The sequence below is a fragment of the Rhinolophus ferrumequinum genome, chromosome 16, assembly GCF_004115265.2.
Source record: "Rhinolophus ferrumequinum isolate MPI-CBG mRhiFer1 chromosome 16, mRhiFer1_v1.p, whole genome shotgun sequence".
Lineage (NCBI taxonomy): Eukaryota > Metazoa > Chordata > Mammalia > Chiroptera > Rhinolophidae > Rhinolophus > Rhinolophus ferrumequinum.
The window spans coordinates 33,633,831-33,657,636 of NC_046299.1; the positions used below are offsets into that span (position 1 = coordinate 33,633,831).

The window sequence follows — 23,806 nt, forward strand, 5'->3', positions numbered from 1 at the left end:
TCCATTGCAAGACACCCTTCAGCAATAACTATTACGAAACTTTGAAGGAAAAAAATGTTTATTATTTACAGGCTCCGGAGCTTACAAGGCACACAACAAGGTTGAGGTTTAAAGAGAGAGAGTTTAGAGAGAGAGAGCCTGGGGTTCTGCTTTTATTAGGATCAGTAGTGTGGGCCTAGGGTCGCTCAGGCTCCCTCTTTATTGGTGAATTTAAAACATAAGAGCAGGAATTTAAAGCTCCGGAAGAGAAAGAAACAAGACGCCCAAATGTTCAGTTATCTAAATCAATCAAGATCTCTAAAACAAAGGAGCCTCAGTGTGGAGAGGCCTGGATCTTTATCCAGTCCTGTGGCTGGCAGTGTGTTTATTCCAGATAGCTTTCCTGGAAGTTGAGGCCTCAGCAATCACAGCTGAAGTCTGACACATGCATTACAAAAAGAAAAGCCCACTGTCAGGGTTACACTACAATTACTCCTGTTTGTCGTGATGCTGATACAAACACACCTACTGCACTGCCAAGCTTCCAAAAGTTCAGCCCACACAATTACAGTAGCAGGCCGTACCATCCAGGTGTGTGTAAATGCACGCTCTGACATTCGCACAACGATCATTTTTCAGAACATACGCCTGTCGTTAAGTAACACATGACTGTATAGTTATGTTTTCGAAGGATCATATTTCATTTTCAGTTCAGAATGTCTCTCATGTAATTAAATGAGGAAGCATTTCTAAGCCTTTAAGGTGATGTGGGTGTAAATCTATAAGCTCTTTATTATACACATATATATGTAATCAGTAATTTTTCCACTTGCTATTGATTGTGTTCTGGTAAAAATGAAAATGTAAACATGTTGCTACTACCTCTTTCACCCGACAATTATAATTCTATGGTTTGAAAAATGTGCTTTCTTGCTTCTTTATCTTTCCCTGTATTGTTAACTAGCAATTATTAACCTGAATGAAAGAGAGGTAATTTATAAAAGTATATGATTTTAAAACGCATGTTATACTATTAAGATGTTCTCGATGTGCTATTTTTTATTGACACTGGGTACACATGCTTGCTTCTGCTTGGCTTTGCCTGGTAAAGCTTATTCTGAATACCATGACAGACAAATTATTTGGGAAGTGGGAAAGAACAGTTTTTGCTGTGGATAGAGAAAAAAAGTGAATAATAATTACCTTGGATTTTAGGGGTTTCTTTTTCCTTATAAGCAGCTCACTACCTGAAGAATGCACTGTAATTTACTTATTATTTTCTCCTAGATTGGAAAGAAAACTGATGAAGAAAATTAACAGAGTCAGGTAAATGGATTTTTAATTTCTATGTACCTTTTATGCCTGATTTATATTTCCTGTGTTTTCCCACTGAGAAGAACTAAACAAACAATTTTTGTGACCAACTTGAACATATAAAGAATGTTTTGAGGATATAGATGTAATAATCAAACACATATTTATACCATGTAATTAATTTAGTTATGTATATATATTTAATAATCACATATTTATGTAAAACGATATTATAACTAGTGCTTTTTTTTACCTCAGAACAATTTTCTTCCAACTCTTTATATACATATTTTATGTCAGTATCTTCATTATTCAAGTCACATTTTTGAAGCATCCAATACCATTTTCCACAGCATGCTATCATTTTTGTTGTTTGTGATACAGCACTTTTGGAATTCATATATGGTGCTGTAATTGGAAATTGTATTCCAAGTCACAGGTGACCATTTACATAATGTTAGAACAGTTGCTACTTTCATTATTTCTGTGTAGATGAACATTGGAAATCTCCACTATGTAACAATTTATAGATTTGCTTTGTTAAATATTTCTTCTTTCTTTCCTTCTTTTTTCCTTCCTCCCTTCCTTCTATTTATTCATTTATTTTATTTATTTTGAGGTAATTTAACTCACTGTAATTTAACATAACTGTTTAAAATCCAAATAATACTTTCATAGCCATTTCCTGTTCATTTTATGCTTTCATCACCCCTTTGCTCAAAGATAGACCTTTTCAACTCTTACATTTTCTGGTGTTCACCTGCCTATTTCTAAAAAACATAGTGTAGCCTTGAAGTGCCATTTATTGATTTCTGTTTAAATATTAGGCTGATACATTGATTCCCTGCTGAGGATTTACCTCTCATATACAACCCTTTACTCTCAGTGCACATACTCTTAACTGTCTCTCCATTCTCTGGATGCAGTGATGGTCTGTGGTTAAATACTCTGTGTTTACTTTATTAAGACTATATTTTGTTTGTGGGTGAATTTTGTGATACTTATGTTGAAATGTCTCAGGCCATTCTGCTTCCCAGTTGGTTGTGTATGAGCTGTTTTATTTCCCTGGATTATGTTTGACTCCTTTCTTTATCCCCAGAATTCTAAAATTTTATATTGGGACATAGGTCTTACGGATTTTTGATGTTCATGATCCTTTCAATTCAGAAAGTCATGTCCTTCAACTTGGGAAATTTTCTTGTATTATGTCTTTGATAATTTCTTTCCATCCTTTTCTTTGTTTTCTGCAAGTCTGTCAGTTGGATATTTGGACCTGCTAGTTTAATTCTCTAATTGTCATGTCTTTTTCTTATCTATTTCCCATCTCTGTGTTTTTGTTCTATTTTCTGAGAGGTTTTCTTAGTATTTATTGAAATTTTTATTTCTGCTAACAAATCTGTAATTTCAAACTTAATTTTTAAATTGGTCTCTGAATATTTCCTTTTTAAAAATATGATCTGTTCTTGTATCATGGATGCAATATTTTCTCTTTTTCTTTGAGAATATGAATGAATTATTTTGCTGTTTTCTTGTGCTCTTTGCACTTTTCCCCACTCTGTGTTCCCTCTTTTTAGTAGCTTGTTTTGGTCCCTGATTTTAGTGATAGAGGCTTTTCTCAAATGAATGGTGAGGGTTTAGTTTTCTGTTCCTACTTTGGAGACAATAAAAAGTGGAATGGAAATTTGTTGGAGTGGGCTTCACTATAGAGTCTTTGGGCAAGGACCTGGCCATTTGAGTCGTGACTCCTAGACATCAGAATCTGCAGGTCTTTTTCCTTTGAAGGTTAAAGGAAAAACCTGCCTGTGAGGATTTTGGGGAGTCATGTGGGAAAAAGGAGGTAGAGGTGTCACCATCCTGTAAATGCTGAGATCTTAATGCCTCTCTTTCAGCCTTATCTGATGTCTCTGAATGAAGTCTTGCTGTATTATTTTCTCCAGAGTAAACTGCCTCCTGTTATGGGAGGAAGGATGGCTGGCTCTACCAGGTGGGGAGAAGATCTTGGGTTCTAAGTGTCCCCCCTTTTTTGTTTTTGCTTAAAACGATACAATTTATTATCTTGCAGTTCTGTAGGTCAGAAGTCTGACACAGGTCTCACTGGTCTAAAATCAAGGGCTCCGCAGGGCTGTGTTCCTTTCTGGAGACTAGAGAAATCCTTCCCTCGCTCTTCCAGCTTCTAGAGTCTGGCTACATTCTTGGGCTCTCGGTCTCCTTCCCCCCTTTTAAAGAAACAATAGCAGGTCAAATACCTCTCATTTTACGTTACTCTGACCTCATCTTCTGCCTCCCTCTTTCACTTTTAAGGACCCTTGTGATTTCATTGGATCCACCTAGATAATCCGGAATAACCTCCTTATTTTTTTTATTGTGGTACAAAACACAGTATAAAATTTACCATCTTAGCCATGTTTAAGTGTACACTACAGTAGTGTTGACTAAATTCACATTGTTATGCAACAGATCTCTGGAACTTTTTCATCTTGCAAAACTGGAATTCTGTGCCTATTGAACAACTCTTCCTCCACCCCCGCCCCCTGACTCTGGCAACCACCATTCACTTTCTATTTCTAAATTTGACTACTTCACGTACCTCATATAAATGGAATCTTACAGTTTTTGTCCTTTTGTGACTGGCTTGTTTTTCTTAGCATAATGTCTTCAATGTTCATCCATGTAGTAGCTTATGACAGGATTTCCTTCTTTTTAAAGACTAACTAATATTCCATTGTATGTATATACCATATTTTCGTTATCCATTCATCTATTGATGGACATTTAGGTTGCTTCCAGCTCCTGGCTATTGTGAATAATGCTGCAATGAGCATAGGTCTGCAAATACCTCTTTGAAATCCTGCTTTCAGTTTTTGTGGGCATATATCCAGAAGTGGAATTGCTAGATCATAGGGTAGTTCTATTTTTAATTTGTTGAGGAACCTCCATATACTGTTTTCCATAGTGGCTGCACCATTTTTAGATTTCCACCAATTGTGTACAAGGGTTTCCTTTCTTCACATCCTCACTAACACTTATTATTTTCTGTCTTTTTGGTCATCTTCACAGGTGTGAGGCGATACATCATTTTGTTTTGATTTTCATTGCCCTGATGATTAATGATGTTCAGCATCCTTTCATACGTTTTTTGACCATCTGTGTAGCTTCTTTGGAGAAATATCTTTTCAAGTTCTTTGCCCAGTTTTTATTTGGGTTATTAGTTTTTAGTATTGAGTTGTAGGAATTCTTTATATATTTTGGATATTAACCCCTTATTTTATATAGGGTTTGCAAATATTTTCTCCTGGTTTTTAGGTTGCCTTTTCACTATCATTATTTCCTTAGCTGAATTGATGAAGTTTTTAAGTTTGATGTAATCCCATTTGTCTATTTTTGCTTTTGTCACCTGAGCTTTTGGTGTCATGTCCAAGAAGTGATTGCCAAATCTAGTGTCATGAAGCTTTGCCCTTATGTTTTTGTTTTTTTTTGTAGAAATTTTATAAATTTTGGGTCTTATGTGTAGGTCTTCAGTCCTTTCTGAGTTATTTATTTATTTATTTATTGTATACTTGTGTGGTATAAAGTAAGGGTCTCACAGTGTTTTGTATACAGACTTTAAACCAGTCCCCCTCTTCTCAACTCCTTACCCTCTCCTTCCGAGGAACCAGAAGCTCCATTTCTTGAGCCCTTCTGGAGCAGTCAGCTGGCTTTTGGTTTCTTCTCAGGCAGTGAGGTTCCAGCCTGCTCTGCCTAGCTCAGTTCAGCAGTCATCTCTGCTGTCAGCTTCCGAAATGTCACTGTTGTCTGTTGTCAGCTCTAATATACTTTTTTGCTCTCTTTGTCCTAATGGATCTATATATTCTTGCCTCTTTGCTATAATTTTAATGGGGGTTTAGAAAGAAGCAGAGATAAACAACCCTATTCCATTGGCCATCTATAATCCCAAAATCCATATTGATTTTTAAAATGATATTTAAAAGGCTTTTAAAAATGATATTTCATTTTCTCTATTGTTAGGTCCTACCTCCAAAATGATTGTTCATTCTATTCCTTTGCTTCCTCTCTGTTGAACAGTTTCTGTCAAGTGACCTATACATCCAGAGCTAGCGTTAGTTGCAGTTACTTTCCCAAGCATTTCATTGTTCAAAATAAACTGAGATTTGTGTTTGTAATATGAACCTTAGTGTGGTCCTCAATATAAGGTGACGCCCTATTTCCTGAGATATACTTTTTTGAGGCGGAGAAACCCCTTGATTTATTTTTAGGTATATACACTCTATGTTGGTATTGTCAGGAGATGATGTTCTTTTTTGTAAAGATATATTTACTCTGAAGCTTTAAGTGAATACTTGTAAGCTAATGGAATGCCAAGAGAGTCCTATGTTATTTTTAGTTAGTTGTGACAGCGGCTTTCTTTTGTAACTGTATTTGATTATTTATAAGTGTAGCACTATTTCTTACAGAAAGGATAAACAATGATTAAATGAGGCATTGGCTGGTATGACTAGGTCCTCAGGGACTATTAAGAGTGCCTTTTTGTTGTTGTTGTTGTTCCAAGAATTGTTTCCTCACAAGTAAATCTGTTAGTTGGCTCATGAATCAACTACTCAGTTTGGTACATGGAAGTCCCTAGGATTTTTATTCGGGGGTCCACGGACGGGCTTCAAAGGGTTTAAGATCCTCCTGAATTTGAGCGATAGAATACTTATAGGCTTAGTTTCCCTTAGGTAATGTAGGGCTTATGTGATCCTGAAAAGATTTGAGAACCCACTTCTAATAGATTATTATAAAGAAAAAAATAGAGTGATACTGATTACATTACACATGATAAAAATGAAACACCTCCTTTCTAGCTACCATTTGATTCCACATTTTTTCACATGTACGTACATGTGGGGCTAAAGTACACGAGGGACCAAATGAACAACTAACTCTTTATTTTTGTCAGATGCAAAATGTTATCTCTAGCTTCCTGGTTATGCAACACCCATTTACACACATGTAACAACAAAAGGTATCATTTATGAGCGTAATGTTTTGGTCTCAGAGAAATGGCTATCTTTTTATCAATTTGTAAAGAGGGTATATTAGTAATTACTCTTTGTTTTCATACTGAAGCTGCTATACTGCATTTGTGAAAATCAGTTATTTGCTGACAGTTAAAGAGAGTAGGTAAATATATAAAAGAAGAAATATCTCTATATGATAGAGGGTTACAGGTTTTAGTTTTCAATTAAGAAAAATAGGGTAAGTTTTATGTTATGCATATTTGAGAACAACAAAAAAAGCTCAAAGAAAAAGAAAGAGAGAAGGAAGAAAAGATGGATGGAAGAAAGGAAAGAAGGAAGGAAGGGAGGGAGGGAGGGAGGAAGGGGAAAGAAAAGATGGGGGGGTGGGAGGTGGAGAAAATCAATTGCGAATTTTTTGTTTCCAATCTAATACTTTTAACACTTTAATGCTTTTTATTTATAGTAAGGTCTACTAATTTATATGGTCTCTTTCAGCTTTAGAATTTTATTATTCCATTTTTGAAGTGGCTAAAAAAGCTTCAATTGCTCCTCTCTTCTAGGTACACCATTGAATTCTTTGGGATGCACAAAATTGTCTGGTTGGGAAACTTATGAAATAGAAGACAAGACCCTGCCTCAGGAAGCGTACATGAGAATAATTTTAAAGGAACCTATCACTGAATGCAAAACCGTAGCTGTTGGAGGTATGTAATAACTTAGAGCTTGGACTGAACATAGCGTGGCTGACTTTGCTGTACTAAGTCAAGCTGAGCCTCTGGGAATGGAGGCCATTCTTAGGGCAGAACCTCACCCTCTGGTCTCAAGTACACTATAGCAGCCATTGTTCTCTACACTTGGCTATGTAGTGGGATATCACTCTTAACTCTTCCTTCAGCATCTTTGACTCAGCCCCTCTAGAATCCTTCTTATTCCCTGAAAGACAATACAGATGATAGAGGCAACATTCGACTTTGGACACGTGACAGTGATAACAGATTTCTATCTAGAGGCATCATTGCCTTCTTTTCTGGGAATGGGGCCATCCGTGTCAAAGCTCATGGAATGTGTGTCCTTTGAGTCACTGGTACTTATTGGTTTTACTCTTACCCTGGATGACATCAGGGCTGTATCGGATTGGGTGGTGGTTGCATCAGATTCACTGGTTCCCTGTTATTCGTTAACTTTGACCTGCTTGTCTCCTTAACTGCACCCCAAGTTTGTGGTACATGGTTGTTTCATTTTCTTGCTTATAGCTTTTTATTCTTATTTCCTCAACAATGTTTATTGTCAAGGTCAGAGTGTCACCCATTATTTCATATCTGGTGACCTTCAGTGGATGTCTGCTGACTTTTGATAAACTGACTCTTTTTTTTTTATGGCATAGACTATGTCATGTTATACATCACCTTGATTGTTCCGTTAGGGTTTTTTCTTCTGCCAATATAGAACACTGTAGACATACTCCATGCCACGCATTTTATTTCTCTGATTATCATACCGTCGTGAAAACATTAAACAAGTCCCATTTTCTAGATGAGGATACTGAGGTTCCAAGTGGTAAAATAATTGGCCTACTATTTCCCAGAGAGTAAGTGGCAGGAATGGGATTCGACACCAGGTCTGCCTGCCTCTTACTGTGGAGACAGTAGACCGTGCTATCTCCCTTTTGTGAAATAGGGTTTGAAAAATATCCTAATGTTTGTGGATCTTCTGCTCTCCTCTTTTCACTATTATTTGCTACTTTTCCCCATTTCATGGCATTTTATTTGGTTTATAATTATACTTATAACATTTAACTAGCATATTAAACTTAAATATTTTCAACAGTTATTGTTCGTAATTTTACTGAGGGTGTGTTATTGGTATGAGATGTTATAAAAATATTCCCTCTTTCTAACAGAGACTCTGATGCCTTTACTGATACATTCTGAGTTGATTGTGAGGCCAATATAGGAGGTAGAAGGAGTAGACTTTTGTATTCCCAGTACAATCTGATTGTGTCTGTGACACCATTTGTGCCATTGCCCAGATCCTTTCACTATAAAGTTATTCATGAAGGTAATATAGGAGAGGAATGATGAGATTTTGCAAGAGATCTTCTTACGTAGTTCAAAATATTGTTTCAGAGCCTAATGTCTTTAGAATGTAGAACATCTATTCAAGGGCTTAGTGTTGGCTCAGGGATCACGTCAGTGTTGTATATAGCTGGTAAGTTGCCCTGAAGGATGTGAGTTTTAAGTTTAAGTGACCTGAAGAATAAATGGTATTCACTTTTTTTTTCAATAGTGGGCTACATGATTTGAACATCTGTATATTTAGGCTTCTAAAATATTTTTATTAAATTAGCACGTGCTGCATATATCGATCAATATTTTAAATCTGCACTAAAATCCTGGAGGTAGGTATGGTCAACCTTCTTTGAAAGATGAATAAACTGAGGCTTGTGACATTATGAAATCTTGCCCAAGCTCATGCATATGAGAATGGTGGAGCCAGAACTTGAACCTAGATTTACTTGATTTCCAGACTGTGCTTTTAACAGTTACACTGTCTCACTGATTACATGCAGTGGTGACATTTAGATTGCAAACATGTCCAAGAATTTTTTTGTGCTTTGCATTAATACAAAGGCAGTCTTAAAACAAATAATTAAATAAGCCTTATTCTCACAGAAGTGAAAGCATCTAAATAGGCCAGGTCTAGTCAATGAGGAGGTCGCACCCAAATAATGACAATTCTGGTTTATGATGGACTGAGCCATTCTTGAGAATTGGGGGGGAGGCGGTGTTGTCGTACTCTGGCCGCATGTCATTTCCTACACTGCTCTTACTATCCTGCCAAGAGCAATTAGGCTCGACTCATCTTATCAGTTACATGAGCAGCTGTCCTTCCAAAGCAGTTGGGACTGGAGTTTGGCCAAACAATCACACAGTGAAGGACAGCTCTGGCATTTATATAGGAATCTCAAAATTTGCAAAATATACAAACCTCAAAATTCCAAAATTGATATACTGTATCAATTTTACTGCAAGTAAAATTTCTTTTTGTTTTTAAAGGTGTCATTATTATTATAATTATTATTATTATTTTGCTGATTCTAAATAGAAAATTGGGTAAGCATTGAAAGCAAAATATAAACCACCACTCAGAGGTAGCCATTGATAATATTTTGGTGTGGATACTTCCAGTTTTTATTCCCATGAATATGCATACCTCTTAAAAAGCACAAAATTAGATTTATAGTATTCTAGATCCATTTATAGTTAGCATAACTTCAGCATTTCTTCTGTGTTTTTAAATATTTCTTTGAAACATGCTAAAAACTGGCTACACGGTATCCCAAGTGGGTAACAGCATAAGTTATTTCATCCTGTTATTAGGTAGAACTAATTTTCATTCAGTTCAGTTAGTGCCTCTTCAGATTAGGCCACAGTGATAGAAGTATTAAAATAAACAAGAACTTTGCCACTAGTTTTCATATCTCTTGTAAAATAAATAACCATGGTTAAGAATATGATGAGAAAACCCAGACCACTTCCTCTGTTACGTTACACAATGAACCTGACTTGTAAATTTCCCAGTACCTAATGTTGTGCATGAAGGGAGCACTGGAAGTTCTCTTCCAACCTGGAAATTTTCAAACCTCCTTCTTTTTTTTTATTGAAGTGACTCATCTATGATAAGTAACTTCAGTTTTTCCATAGTTAGATGAAACTTCTCAAATCCTTTATTGTGGGTATTTTGGCCATGCTACTTGCTGAACACACTTAATGCTTTGTGTACAAGTCAATTAAGCATTTTTTTCTTCTTTGTTTGGCTAAATATTTCACGTGAGCTAACCCCTTGGGTCAGGCAGCTGCACTGACCTGGGCAAATCCCCCTGGCCTCATGAATGATGCTACTTTTGCAATCTCTTGGACAGACAGTCACAATGCAGTACCAATATGGCTTCTCCTGAACTAAAGAGTTCTGTGCCCCTGCGGATTCAAGCTCTCAAACTGAGAAGGCGATTACCACTGAGATGGGTGAACGTTTAAGAGAAGCACTCTACTTCGAACAGGCTGATAGGAAGCCAGGACTATAATGTCCTGTTCCTTAATTCTTTTCTTATAGACAATCATTATTAAGTTAAATTATCATCATTATCACTGTTGTATCCTCACCAGGCCATTGCTTTTCGGACATGGTTCCTTACTGCCCTTGGGATTCCAGCATGCCACCAGGGTGGGTGAGGGGTGAGTGACAAGGAGAAGGCCTTTAGCCCCCTGATTGTCCCATCAACCAACAGTTCTGCTTTTATGTGTTTTATGTATTGAGTTTCCGCAAAGTTTTATATAAAAAAAGGACTCAGCTGTGTAAGGAAGTAAAGACCGGGAACCTATGGGAGGATGAGAAAGAAAATAGATGTTCATACAGTATTACTTCAAGTTTCCATTACGCCTGTAATTCTCCTGCAGGGACACAGTTCTTCTTGGGTGTTGGTGCTTACCACAGGCCCTCTAGTTGGCATCCTCACAGACGGACCCGCTCCTAGCACAGTGCTTTCCAGCGGTGCCTCAGAAGTTCTAAGGTTAGGAGAGATGGCTTGATAGCCTTACAAGCACTGAGGATAGAAAGTAACCTTTTAGTGATGGGTCAGCCAGTGGTCGTGCATATAATCCCTTAAGGCCCTGGGAGACTGGAATCATAGGAGGATGTGGATATAGGAGGATGTTCTTGCCATCAGCGTGATATAATGTGTGAACCTGAGCCTGACAGCCTGTGAAACCTTCATTATCTATTTCCAAACTCTTTTAAAACATTTTGGGCGGGCTCTCTTACACTGAAGATTAATATTGATGAATCACAGAACTGACCATTCCTGAATCTGCTGTTTGTGCCACCTCTCAGTTGGCTAAAGAATTTCCCTAAAGACATTTGTAACGAGGGAAGACTAAGAAACTGATTAAGGAGTTTACAGTGGCTAACTTATAGTTGGAACTCAGAATCCTTAGTCAATAATTTAAAATATTAACTTTTTATTTATGGGAAAGTTGATGCAGGAGTATGCATTCATGAAGACCTTAACATGAATACATGTTTAGTTATTCAAAGAATAAGATTAATCTTGAGGTGAACACTGTAGAGAAAATTCTTGCTATCTCTAGCAGGAGAAGGGTAAACATGCCCAATCTGTAAGCATAACAGGCCAAACCGGACTCAGATAGGGTCTCCATTCTGGCTGCCACAACTGCTGACCGACTTCCGGCCTCAGTACAAGGATACACTTTCTGTGCAACCAACAGTATGTGAGTGAATGGTATCCCTGGAATTGTGCAGTGCTGCAGCCCTGGGTATGTTCATCCATTGATGATTGCTTGCTTTCATCTGGCAGCTACTGGAGTCTCCACTTTGTGCCCTGCACTGTTCTAGATACTAGAGACTACAATAGTGAGCCCTGCAAACAAGATCCCTTCTCTCATGGAACTTACAGAGGGAGCCGGGCAGAGTTGTTCAGGAAGATACGTGACAAAGAGGTAGACAAACAAGAATACTTCAGACATGCAAAAGTGCAGTGAAGACAATAAAATAGGGTGACAGAATGTCTTGGGGCAGGAAAGACTTTTAGATTGGATCTTAAATGTACAACCTGTGTATTGTTGGCTATTTACTTGTTGTGTTACATGTATTTTTATATTTACAAATTTTCTTAAATAATTCCGAGAAAAGATGAGATTTCTCTGTCAAAGTTGTGTATTCTGTAGGAACTAAGGAATTAAGATGTTTCTCGGGGTGCCAGCGATCAGTGGTGGAAACTGAGATAACTTGTTTTTTTTTTAAAGTAGTTTGTGAAAATTGAATTTAAAAGTGATAATTAACTGCTAGCGCATACCACATAAAAAGACATTTCAAATCTATTCCAGGGGAAAATAATATATCCTGCTCATAAGGATTAAAGATAGAGAAATTCGAAGTTCAAGGTGACCAGGGTTCTGGTTTTGGTGCTTCCTACCTCCCAGCTTTCCCACTTTTACTTTATTGTCACCTCACAGGTTCATTACAAAAAAAAAAAGTTACATCTTCTTCTTCTACTTTAGTTCTTTTCACTGGGAGTGTAGTTTAAAGTATCTAGCGTGTCGTTCCGCAGAAATGGAAAACCTGTTTTTGTTGCTTTGCTTTTTAGTAGGTGCTTCTGGTACATAAGGTGGGAAGACATTTAGGGTAGAGCTCAAAAAATTATTAAAAACTTAGGTACAAACTCACTCAGCCCCCCTTTATAATTTGACTATTTATCGTACACAGTTGGATTAGGTCAGGAATGAGGGGGAGAAGAATTGCTGGCAGTAATGCTTTCAGAGTTGGCAGAGACCCTGATGTCTTTGAGACATTACTTACTGAAATGAGATTGATTTTTGTTTATTGATTTGATTAATTAATTCATTGCCTAATGTTTTACTATGTCATATAATTTTATCCTTCTAAGTCAGATTTGATTTCTAAATAACTCCTCTATTATGAGGGGGTTATTTGTTAGAGTTTTTGTTGTGTGATACAGCTATGGGTCCATATGATAATGTCCGGAGAGATTCTGATGTACTTTAGTCTTTTAATTCAATGTTGCTTAATTTCATTCTGAGTTAGTGTATTATTATTTATAAGTGAAAATAGTTGCAATTCGTAGGATATACCAGTGATACAGAAATCAGCCTCAAGAAGAAATTCTTAATGTTCTGGTTTAAATGTACAATGTGCAGATCTGCAGAATCAGTTTTATGATTTGAAAATTCAGCTGGTCCTATACTCTTTGTGCACTAAATAGGGGTGTATAAAGCACCCCTGATAGAAATATGTAACACGTACACGTGCCACTCATTAACCTAAATGAGTCGCATACGGTGGTGAACTTTTTCATTTTCTGAGAATCCCATGTTAGATTAATTTTGCAGGGAAGGACTTGCATCAAGGTTACTGGACCATCCCTCAGTCTGCGTCACCACATTGGAACACGGTTTCCTGGAAGTGTATTTGGCACAATTTAAACTAATGAGTAATTTCTTAAAACATGTATTATGGTACTAAGCAAATAGTAAGTGGAATAAATGTTGATTTAAATCAGTAGAAAACCCAAGGTATGACGATCAGAGTAGAGATAACGGTTGCCTGGCACAGTTACATATTTTGAGATTTTGAAAATTAGTAGTGTGTTTTACATCTTTGCCATGAAAGGAACCAGAAACGTAACAATGTAAGTATGCCAGCTGGATTAATAGCATGATATGTTAGCTGCACAATTACATAAGACTATATTTTGATTAGAAATTTTAAAATTAATATTTGAAGGGCCTTGGAGAAGTTCATTTATTATTGTTTTTCGAGTAGCTGTGTTTGAAAGTTTTAATTTTGCAAAATGTGTTATTATGACATATCTTAACATTTCGTTATGTAAAAAGGCTGTTTTAAAAATACTGGAATGTTTACTTTGAATTCGCATTGGTGGAAATAGTTTCCAAGGAGGAATATGGTTTGCATCCTACATTATAAATATTTTTACATTGTTAAATTATTTAATTCAAAGCATTCACTATTTATTATTTTTTTCCTCAAAATTTGAGAACATAGTCTTTTCCTAGTGTTTTCTTTTTCTTATCACAGTTGTATTTTTCATGCAATGCATTTTTGAAAATTATATCAATGATATTTTTAATAAATTGAGTATATTTAGATTGACAAGAGAAGTTCACTAATTTTAAAGGAATTCTTAAAAACTTTAGTAAAATGAAGAAAGCTTCCTTGATATTGGTAACTCTTTTTCTCTTTTTTATGCAGAGGTTTTTAATCTTGGGGCACACTTGATAATTTTTTGATATCACATTCAAAGATGTGTTGGGTATTTTTGTTTTGACTGTGTAAATTTATTTCTATCTGCATTAATTTGAGAAGGAAACCATAATGGAAAACAAAGATTTACAAGTAATATAATAGCTCCTTTATAGAATAGCTATTTTTAGAATCTTTTATAGAAGTAATAGCTCAATTATAGAATATTTTTCTTCCAAAATGTTTTGTGGAAAAATGTTCGTTATTAATGTATCCACTTATAAACTCACACACAGTCAGAAAATTGTCAAGAAAGATATTTGAAGGCATGATTATTGTCCTGACTTTCTCACGTTCTATTGCTTTTCTATCGAAGTGAATAATCAAAGTAAAATGAAACTGCCCTAGTTTTCTTTTTCATTGATTGGGCCATGTTTGGGGTTAGTAGCCAGGGGGTAAAGAACACATAAATAACATCCATCTATAACCCAGAATCTGTTGTCAAGCACACTCCTCTCTTAAACTTTGTTTCCTGTAAAGGAATGCATAAATTTCTTATTATTATAGTAACCCAGAATGATCTCACTCCCATGGAATTATAGCAGTTATTTCTCCTTTCACTGTTTTGCTACTCAGTCAGCTGCCCTGTGTCATTTCTGACGTTGTTCTCATTATTTTTTTAAAAAAAATTCTGTTAAGAGTTTCAGATAGTCTCTTCTCTAAAGATAATGTCTGCTGTTTACTGAGTGCCTTTTATGTCCGAAGGTCTTTATTTACATGCTCTAATGAAAGCCCTAGAACCTTGCAGAGACCTTCCTGAGCTTCCTTCATTCGATAGGTTTTTGGTGTAAACTTGATGTTCTGTGCCCTTCTTTAGCTATGTTAGGTAGTGATCAACAACAACAAAAACAAACCTCCAACCCATACCTTAGAGCTTAGAGCCTCATGGGAAAAAGAGGATAAACTCAATGAATGAGTAAAATACATGTATGCTAGATAATGATCAGGTTGTGGTGAAAAATAAAGCAGAGAAGTGGATGGAAGTGAGTATGCGTGGGGTGTGTGTGTGTGTGTGTGTGTGATGTGTTTGCTGTCATACAAAGTAGGGAGGTCAGGGAAGGCCTCCGTGACAAGCCAACACTCAAGTAAGGAGGGGAAGGAATGAAATGAGCTGCTATATCTGGGAAGCACATTCCAGCCAAGACAGTAAATACCGAGGCCCAGATACACATCCAATCAGCCTTGTCCAAGGCGACACAGTTCGTCAGCGCAGGATCCCTGGTTCAAACCCAGATCTGTCAAAGTCAAAGCCCGAGGTTTCTCCACGACTCTGGGCAATTCTAAAAGGAAATTTCTGTTCATCTTACAGAGTTTTCCAGCTCCTAGCAAAATGTGTTAGACATTGTGAGCATTGATGATTTACCCGTGTCTGCTCTCAAACAAAAGGAATAGATAATATAGGTAGGTAGACAGATAGATTAGTTTTCTCTGCTCAGCTAGTGGAGCCTCAGAATTATAACCTCTTTCCTCAAGTCTTTTAGGATGGTTTAGGGACAACTTTTAGGGAACTACCTTTTCTGCTTTTTCTTTTATTTCTTTAAATTTTTTACATTTTTATCATTTTGCTTTTTAAAATCGCTCTGTCCTTGTTTTATTTGTGAGCTTCCAAGAGCACACGCCTAATTGTGTGTAGAATCTGACACAAGCAGTACCTTAGGAGGAGGAGTATATGTCAGTAACAGATGGGACAGTTTTTTTCTCCATTCTATTAAGAGACACTGCCTCTTTTGCTGTTGTGTGTGTGGAACCTGTGGAAAGGTAATTCACTAAGATAATGGTGTACCGTGTCATTTTTAAGTCTGAATCATGACACATTAAATTGGCAGCAGATTCAGTCAAGGTCCCCCATGGGCTGTGAACCCACAACCTTAGCCATTGGGGAATCACCTTGTCCTGAGCACCTCTCCCCCATTCCTCTCACGTTCCCTCCACGAGGGATGGCAAATGACCGGTGACTACTGACTGCTGCACTGGCCAGCTGAATTCTGGGATACCTGCCATGACTTGAGTCCGTAGGTACTGCTTTTCTTCCTTGGTCAGCATGGAGAAACAATTTTTAAAATTCTTTTTGGATAAGATATTTGTCCACCAATGTGCTGTGTATGGTATTGTGATTTGGATATTAACTACTTTTAAATAACCCTGACACTCATTCTTAGACCTGGCCAAAAGTGATTTGCTGTTCGGTTTTCTAGTCAGACTCATTGAATTTCAATGGCAATAAGAATCTAGTTTAGTATAACGACTACAGTGTTTTCTCCCTCATGGAACCAGTTTGTGAGAATGACTGAAAAGTTAACATATAGGCTGAAAGTTTCCAGAGTAGATTAAGTAGAGTAACCATTTTCCTTTGCATGGACCATTCATCCTTTTTTATGTATAAGAAAAGATTTAAGTATATTACAGTATATAAAAAGTGTAAGATTGTACTGAATTCACGCAGGTGGCCTTCAAGGGAAACACTCTTGTCCCAAAGATGTTTGCATATTCGTAATGAATTTTAAGTGCTACTATTTGTATAAACATTCGGTAATAATTTACTTTCCTGGCCTTTGTAGTAGTGCGATCCAATAGCAGTTCTGTCTCCTTTTATTCCTAGCCTTTATTTTGTGGCGCTCCTTTTTCTACATTTAATACTTTCTGCTCCTTCAGAATGCTGGTTTGCCTGTGGCTCTCCTGGCCTCGCTACCTTATCACTTAGACCTTCAACTCCCGCTGCTCTCTGCACTGTTGTCTCTGTTCATCCACTCAAACAATACGCATTGAGCATCTACTACATAGTGGGCACTGGTCTAGGTACTGGGATACAGCACGGGACCAGACAAAGCCCTCATTCTCATTTACTGGCTGGGGAGAACAGACAAAGAACAGACAGGTATGTCAGGTAATGATGAGTTTTAGGAAGAAAAAGGAAGCAGGGACAGGGTATGGACTGTCGGCGAGGACGGAGTTTTTGATGTGGTGGTGAGTGAGTGTTGACTGAGGGAGCATGCCTCAGTGTGAGGACATCTGAGGGGAGTGTGTTTCAGGCAGAAGAAACTGCAAGTGCAGAGATCCCGAGGTGAGATGTATGAGCAGCAGCAAAGGGGCCAGCAGGGCTAGAGTGAAGTGAGCAAGGGGGATGCTGAAAGATACGAGTTCAGAGAGGTAGTCGGGGGCCAGATCACACAGCATCTCTGGAGGATATGATCAAGAGTCCAGATTGCTCTGAGTGAGGCGAGAAGGTACCTGAGGTCTTAAGCAGAGAAATGACGTGATCTGACTTATGCTTTAAATCCTTCTGGTTGCTAAGTGAAGAAGAATATACTTTAGGGGAATACAGGAGGATACGTGGAGCACATTTAGGAGGCTATCGCCAAAGTATAGACTAAGATCTGTAAGCTTGGACTAGGGTGGAAGGTGTCATGGAGGGCTAAGAAGTGCGGGATTCTGGATGTATTCCTAAAGAAAAGCTGATAGAATTTGGGTGTGAGTTACTCGTAGATGTGGATTTGAAAGAAAGAGAGGCATTCGGGATTTCTTCAAAGACTCAGATCTGAGCTGCTGGTAAATTATAGAGTTATCATTTACTGAGATGGGGGAAAGTGCAGGAAGAAAAATGGTGTGGGGGTGATGGGGGCTCAAGTATTTATTAGTTACAATAGATATCTGTTAGATAACCTAAGTGGGAATAGTGAGAGTAGGCAGTTGGCTATTTGAACTTGGAGTTGAAGAGAGTTCAGCCCAGGGGTATCTTTTTAATTGAGAGTTGCCCTGGAAGAGATGGTATTTCAAACTATGGGATTGGATGAGATCACCTAAAACGGTTCTCAAAGTGTAGTTAGGACCCATGGGGGTCCTTGGACTTTGTAGGGGTCTGCTGAGTTAAAACTTTGTATGATAATACTGAATCCTATAGTATAGCAGTGTTTTCCAGAGGTTACATGTGACATCACAGCAGACTGAGCGCAGACATAGGTATGGGAATCCTCCATGTTCTATTAAGCTAGCTGTTAAAGAGGTTTTCAAAAATGTAAGCACTCTTCTTACTAAATATATGTATTTTTGTTTTGGAAAATATGTTTTTCATTAAAATGTGTTATTTGTGTTGATACCTGATGCGTTTATTGTTGCTTTTAGATGAATTAATAAACATTTAAAACTTCCCTCGGTTTTCTAATATAATAATTATCTATAGATACAACCCTCATAAATAACAACTTTTTGAGTTCCTCAGTAATTTTTAAAAGGGTGAAGGGATCCTGAGACCAAAACATTTGAGAACTGCTGTCCTAGAGAGAGTGAGTGATCACAGGGAAGAGATCTGAGGACCGAATGGACCTTGGGGTGCTTGCAGAGATAAGGAGGAGCTCACAGAGCAGAGTGAGAAGGCACTGCCAGGGGGAAGGAAGACAGTCAAAAGAGGGCGGTGCCCTGGGGGCCAAACTGAAGTAAGAGGTCAGCAGTGCGGCATGCTGTCGACAGCTCTTACTAAAGAGAACTGAGCCCTGGCCATTGGCTTTGGCAAGTGTTGAAGGTCGCTGTTGATTTTGAAATGCACCATTTCAGTAGAGAACAGGGTCAGGAGAGAATAGAAGGGAAGGAATGTGTGTCATGATTAGATTCCTGAGAGTGAGAATTGACCCAGCTAGTTTCTTCATTTCGAGGCGTAGCTTGACTAGCCTTCAGCTTTACCTGGCATAGGACGGTCACCCCTGCTGTGCTGTCTGAGTGGAGGCTGTGGGCAAGCAGTACAACACATAGTTGCCTTGATCCCCTTTGCTGTGGGTGGGGTAATGTTCTTTAAAGGGATGTATGAGTATGTGTTATTTTTCCTGGAGCTAAGAAACATGGTGATTTGGAGTTAGTTACTAAATAAGTTTTTCTTAAAATTATTACGTCCTTCTAAAGGAATAACTGAATTGATTATATTTACTTCTCACATACTTATTATTCATCAATATTAAATGTTATGGTTTTAGAGGCATAAGAAGTGATATTTTCCCCAAGTGAGGTCTTTGGCAATATATATTTAAAAACATTTATTTAACATCAATTGTTCATGGATATCTCTTCCACCGGACTAGAACCCTTTAACAGTAGGGTATACATTTTTCATTTTCATTTCCCTAGTGACTGTTGTTTTACCTGGAATGCAGTAGGAATTTAATAAATACTTTAGAATGAGTAAGATATTAGAACATTTGGATGTATGTGTTATAGTTTATTTTTTGAGTCCTTTCCCCATTGTGTTGTTAAAAGTAACCTTTAAATTATTAATGGGATAAATAAGATAAAACCTAAAGGACAGATTGATTTCAATTCCTCTAGGTTAGAATAAATATTCAGAAAGTATTGTCATAGGAAGTAGATAATAGTTCTTTTTCCTTTGTTTTGATTGGGTTTATATTTCAAAACTGGCATGAACTAAAACACACCTTCTGTTTTTGAGGCTTTAGAACTTGTCTCACAAGGTAATAAGAAGAGAAGTAGTTTTGACCTGTGGGAGACCATATCTCCTTAGAGCTAATTCAGATAAATTTTTTTGCGAGCTATCTTTTAATTTAGGTATACTTTACATACTATACAACGTACGCATTTTAAGTGGACAGTTTAGTGAACAAACATCTTTCTCAAGATATAGAACATTTTCATCATCCAGAAAATTCTCTCGTGCCTTTTCCAGTCAATTGTCCCACCCCAGAGATAAATGGTAATATGATTGCTGTCGACAGAGTTTAGTTTTGCCTCTTTAGAACTTCATGTATATAGTTTATACAATTGTGTGTCTGATTTCTTTTGCTTCACTTATTGGTGTTTTTGAGATTCATACTTGGTGTTACATGTATCAGTAGGTTCTTTCTTTATGTTTCTGAGTAGCATTCCATGTATGAATTTATTCATATATTGATGGACATTTGGGTGGGTTACAATTTTTAGCTATTATGAATGTAACTATTGGGAACATTATTGTACAATATGTCTCTTTCTGGAATATGTTTTCATTTCTTTTGGATATACACTTAGAAGTGCATCACTGTTTAATTAAAACAAAAATTGTCAAACGTTTTCCTAAAGGGGTTATCTAATTAAACATGCCCACCAGTAATGCATGAGATGATCCAATATGCTCCACTATCAGCATTCTAGTGGGTGTAATGTGTTATCTTGTGGTTTCCTGAGATTTCCTTGATGATGACGATGTTGAAAAAGTTTTCATGTACATACTTATTGGCCATTCATGTGTCTTTTTTTATAAGTATCTAGTGAAATCTTTTGATACTTTAAAAATTGGATTGTGTAACTTTTTTTATTCTTGACATGTTTTTTAAGTTTTGAATTATAGTAAGTAGTTCTTTATGTATTCTAGATACAAATCCTTTGTCAAATATATGAATTGTGCATATTTTCCAGTTGGTGGTTGTGTTTTCATTTTCTTAACTGTGTCTTTCAAAAAGAAGAAGTTTTTAATTTTCATGAAGTTCAATTTATCAGTTTTTTCTTTTATGCATAGTGCATTGCCTACTTCATGGTCACAAAGATTTTCACCTATGCTGTCCTGCTTTATAGTTTTAGCTTTTATGGTTAGTTCTATATGAGGTCAGGATTCATTCTTCTTTTGATATGAATATCTATTTGTTCATGCCCAATTTGTTGAAAAGACTATCCTTATACCTATTTAATTATTTTGGCACCTTGGCCAAAAAAAAAAAAAAGATCAGTTGATCATTTTACGTGTACATCTGTTTCCAGCCTCTGTCCTGCTTCACTGTTCTATTCATCTGTCCTTACGCCAATAGTGTATTTTGTTGAGGATTTTTTACATATATGAGGTGTGACAATTAAGTTTGCGAACTTTGTTGCAATGATGTTGCTAACCTATTTTGCCATCAGAGAGATTCATTATGAATTCGTACTAACTGGACAGTTAACCAAGTTTGCTATTTGGAAGTGAAAAGGCTGCATGAAAAAGTTAGACGACCTGAACTTTTCGCCAGCAACTCATGGCTCTTGCATCACGACAATGCACAGTACTGTCTGTGAGGGAGTTTCTAGCCAGTAATCAAATAACTGTATTGGAACACCCTCCCTACTCACTCGATCTGGCCCCCAATGACTTCTTTCTTTACCCAAAGATAAAGGAAATATTGAAAGGAGGACATTTTGATGACATTCAGGACATCAAGGGTAATATGATGACAGCTCTGATGGCCATTCTAGAAAAAGAGTTCCAAAATTGCTTTGAAGGGTGGGCTAGGTGCTGGCGTCACTGCATAGCTTCCCAAGGGGAGTACTTCAGAGGTGACCATAGTGATATTCATCAGTGAGGTATGTAGCAGTTTTTCTAGGATTAGTTCACGAACTTAATTGTCAGACCTGGTATGTGCATCTAAATGATACAGATCTGTAGGTAGTTTTCTTTTATTGTCTTTGTCTGGATTTTATTGAGGTCATGTTGGTATATCCTTTCTGCCTGTTTATCTGAGTCTTTGCATTTAAAATCATCTCTTGTAGCTAGTAAATGGTTGGTATTGCTTTTTTATGTATTCAACAGTTTCTGCCTTTTAGTTGCAATGTTTGATCTGTTTACTATAATTATGTATATGGTTGGTTTTAGATCTACCATTTTGTGGTTTCCTATTTGTTCCATCGGTTAGACTTTTTTTGGGGGTGGGCGGGGTCCTGTATCTTCTTTTCTTCTTTCTCCTTGTTTAATTGAATATATTTTAGTATTACATTTTAATTTCTCTGTTAAGTTTTCAACCATACCTCTTTACATTGTTGTTTTTGTAGTTTCTCTGCAGATCAATATTCATCCTTAATAAAAAGGCTTTTTTGAATTAATATTTTACTACATTGTGTAAAAATGTAAGAAACCTACAATATGGTTTCATTTGCCACTCCTGATCCATTGCTCTGTTGTCTTCATGTATTTTGTATCTATATACAAGTATGTTACCAACTATACAATGTAGCATTATACTTTTAATACAGTATATATCAGGTATATATTAAAGTGTGTGTATAAATACACTTAATACATTGTATCTAATGCTATGAAAAACAGTCTTTAATTTTTACCTACACATTTCCTGTTTCCAATGTTCTTCATTCCTTTCTGTAGCTTAAAATATGTGTCTGGCATCACTTCTCTTCAGCTTGAAGAACTTTCTTTAGCATTTCTTGCAGTGTAGGTCCATTGGCAACAGATTCAGTTTTCATTTATATGAAGTTTCTTTATATTTCCTTTATTTTTGAAAGATATTTTTGTCATATAGAGAGTTCTAGTTCATATAGCTGAAAGGTTTTTTTTTCCTTTCAGCTTTTTAAAGATGTTTATTGTCTTGTGGTCTTCTGTTTTTGATGAGATATCTGCCGTCCATCTTATTATTCTCATGTGTGTCTTTTCTTGCTATTTCTAATATTATTTTTGTTGTTGTTATCTTCGGTTGTCATGGTTAGTCTCAAGTTTCCTTATGGTTAACTGAGTTTCCTGCTTTCGTGTATGGCTGTTTTTGCTCAGTTACAAAAATTTCTGGCTTATGTTTCTTTATATATATTTTTCTGCTCTCTTCTTTCTAACTCTGCTTTAACATGTAAATTAAGCCACTTAATACTACCTGACAGGTCACTGAGGCTCCTTATAAAACATTGTTTCTCTCTTTGTGCTTCAGTCTGTATTATTCATATTGACATATGTTAATGTTCACTAGTCCCTTTTCATTATTTTGTCTAATCTGCTATTAATATAATCCAATATGGGTTTTTTTACATTTTATATTATAGTTTTCAGTTCTAGAATTTCCTTTGGTTCCTTTTTTTTAACAGCTTCTATATTTCTCCTGGAATTTTTCTTTTTTCATTCTTTTTTTTTTTCTTTCTTTCTTTTTTTATTGGGGAAGGGGAACAGGGCTTTTATTGAGGAACAGTGTGTACTTCCAGGACTTTTCTCCAAGTCAAGTTGTTGTCCTTTCAATCTTAGTTGTGGAGGGTGCCATTCAGCTTCAAGTTGTCTTTTCAGTCATAGTTGTGGAGGGCGCAGCTCAGCTCCAGGTCCAGTTGCCGTTGCTAGTTGCAGGGGGCACAGCCCACCATCCCTTGCAGGAATCGAGGAATCAAACTGGCAACCTTGTGGTTGAGAGCCCATTGGCCCATGTGGGAATCGAACCGGCAGCCTTCGGGGTTAGGAACAGGGAGCTCTAACCGCCTGAGCCACTGGGCCAGCCCTCCTGGAATTTTCTATTTCTTTACCCATTATATCTTTCTCTCTAGATTCTTTAATATATTTTGTATTCATATTTTAAAGCCCTTGTCTTCTAATTCCATTTTCTGGGTTATTTGTATGACTATTTCTGTGGATTGATTTATCTTTGATTATGGAGTTACATTTTCCGTTTACCTCACATATCTATGAACTTTTGTATGGACATTGTGGATGCTACATTGTAAAAGACTTGGGATTCTGTTATGTTCCCCTGAGGAGAGTGTGTTTTCTTCCAACAAATTGTTAAAAAATGGCTAATCAGCTTGAATATTTTGTAGGCTCATTTTTATGTGTTGATATTTTCATTTTGTCTATGTTTCCCAGGAAACATCCTCTAGTCAGGATACATTATCTTTATTCCTTAAGCCATGGTGCTTATGTCGTTTCAAAGGAAAGTCTGAGGCCTTTACCAGGC

The 23,806-nt window shown here is 36.8% G+C and overlaps 1 protein-coding gene across 3 annotated transcripts in view; it reads left to right on the forward strand.

Annotated features, from left to right (window-relative positions):
* SGMS1 (sphingomyelin synthase 1) overlaps positions 1-23,806 on the forward strand; it is a 254,168-nt gene that overhangs the window by 120,520 nt on the left and 109,842 nt on the right. For all 3 annotated transcript variants that reach the window (XM_033130235.1, XM_033130231.1, XM_033130232.1), the window contains 2 exons: positions 1,267-1,305; positions 6,851-6,994. The gene's annotated coding sequence lies outside the window, so the exon portion shown is untranslated. The remainder of the gene's footprint in view (positions 1-1,266; positions 1,306-6,850; positions 6,995-23,806) is intronic.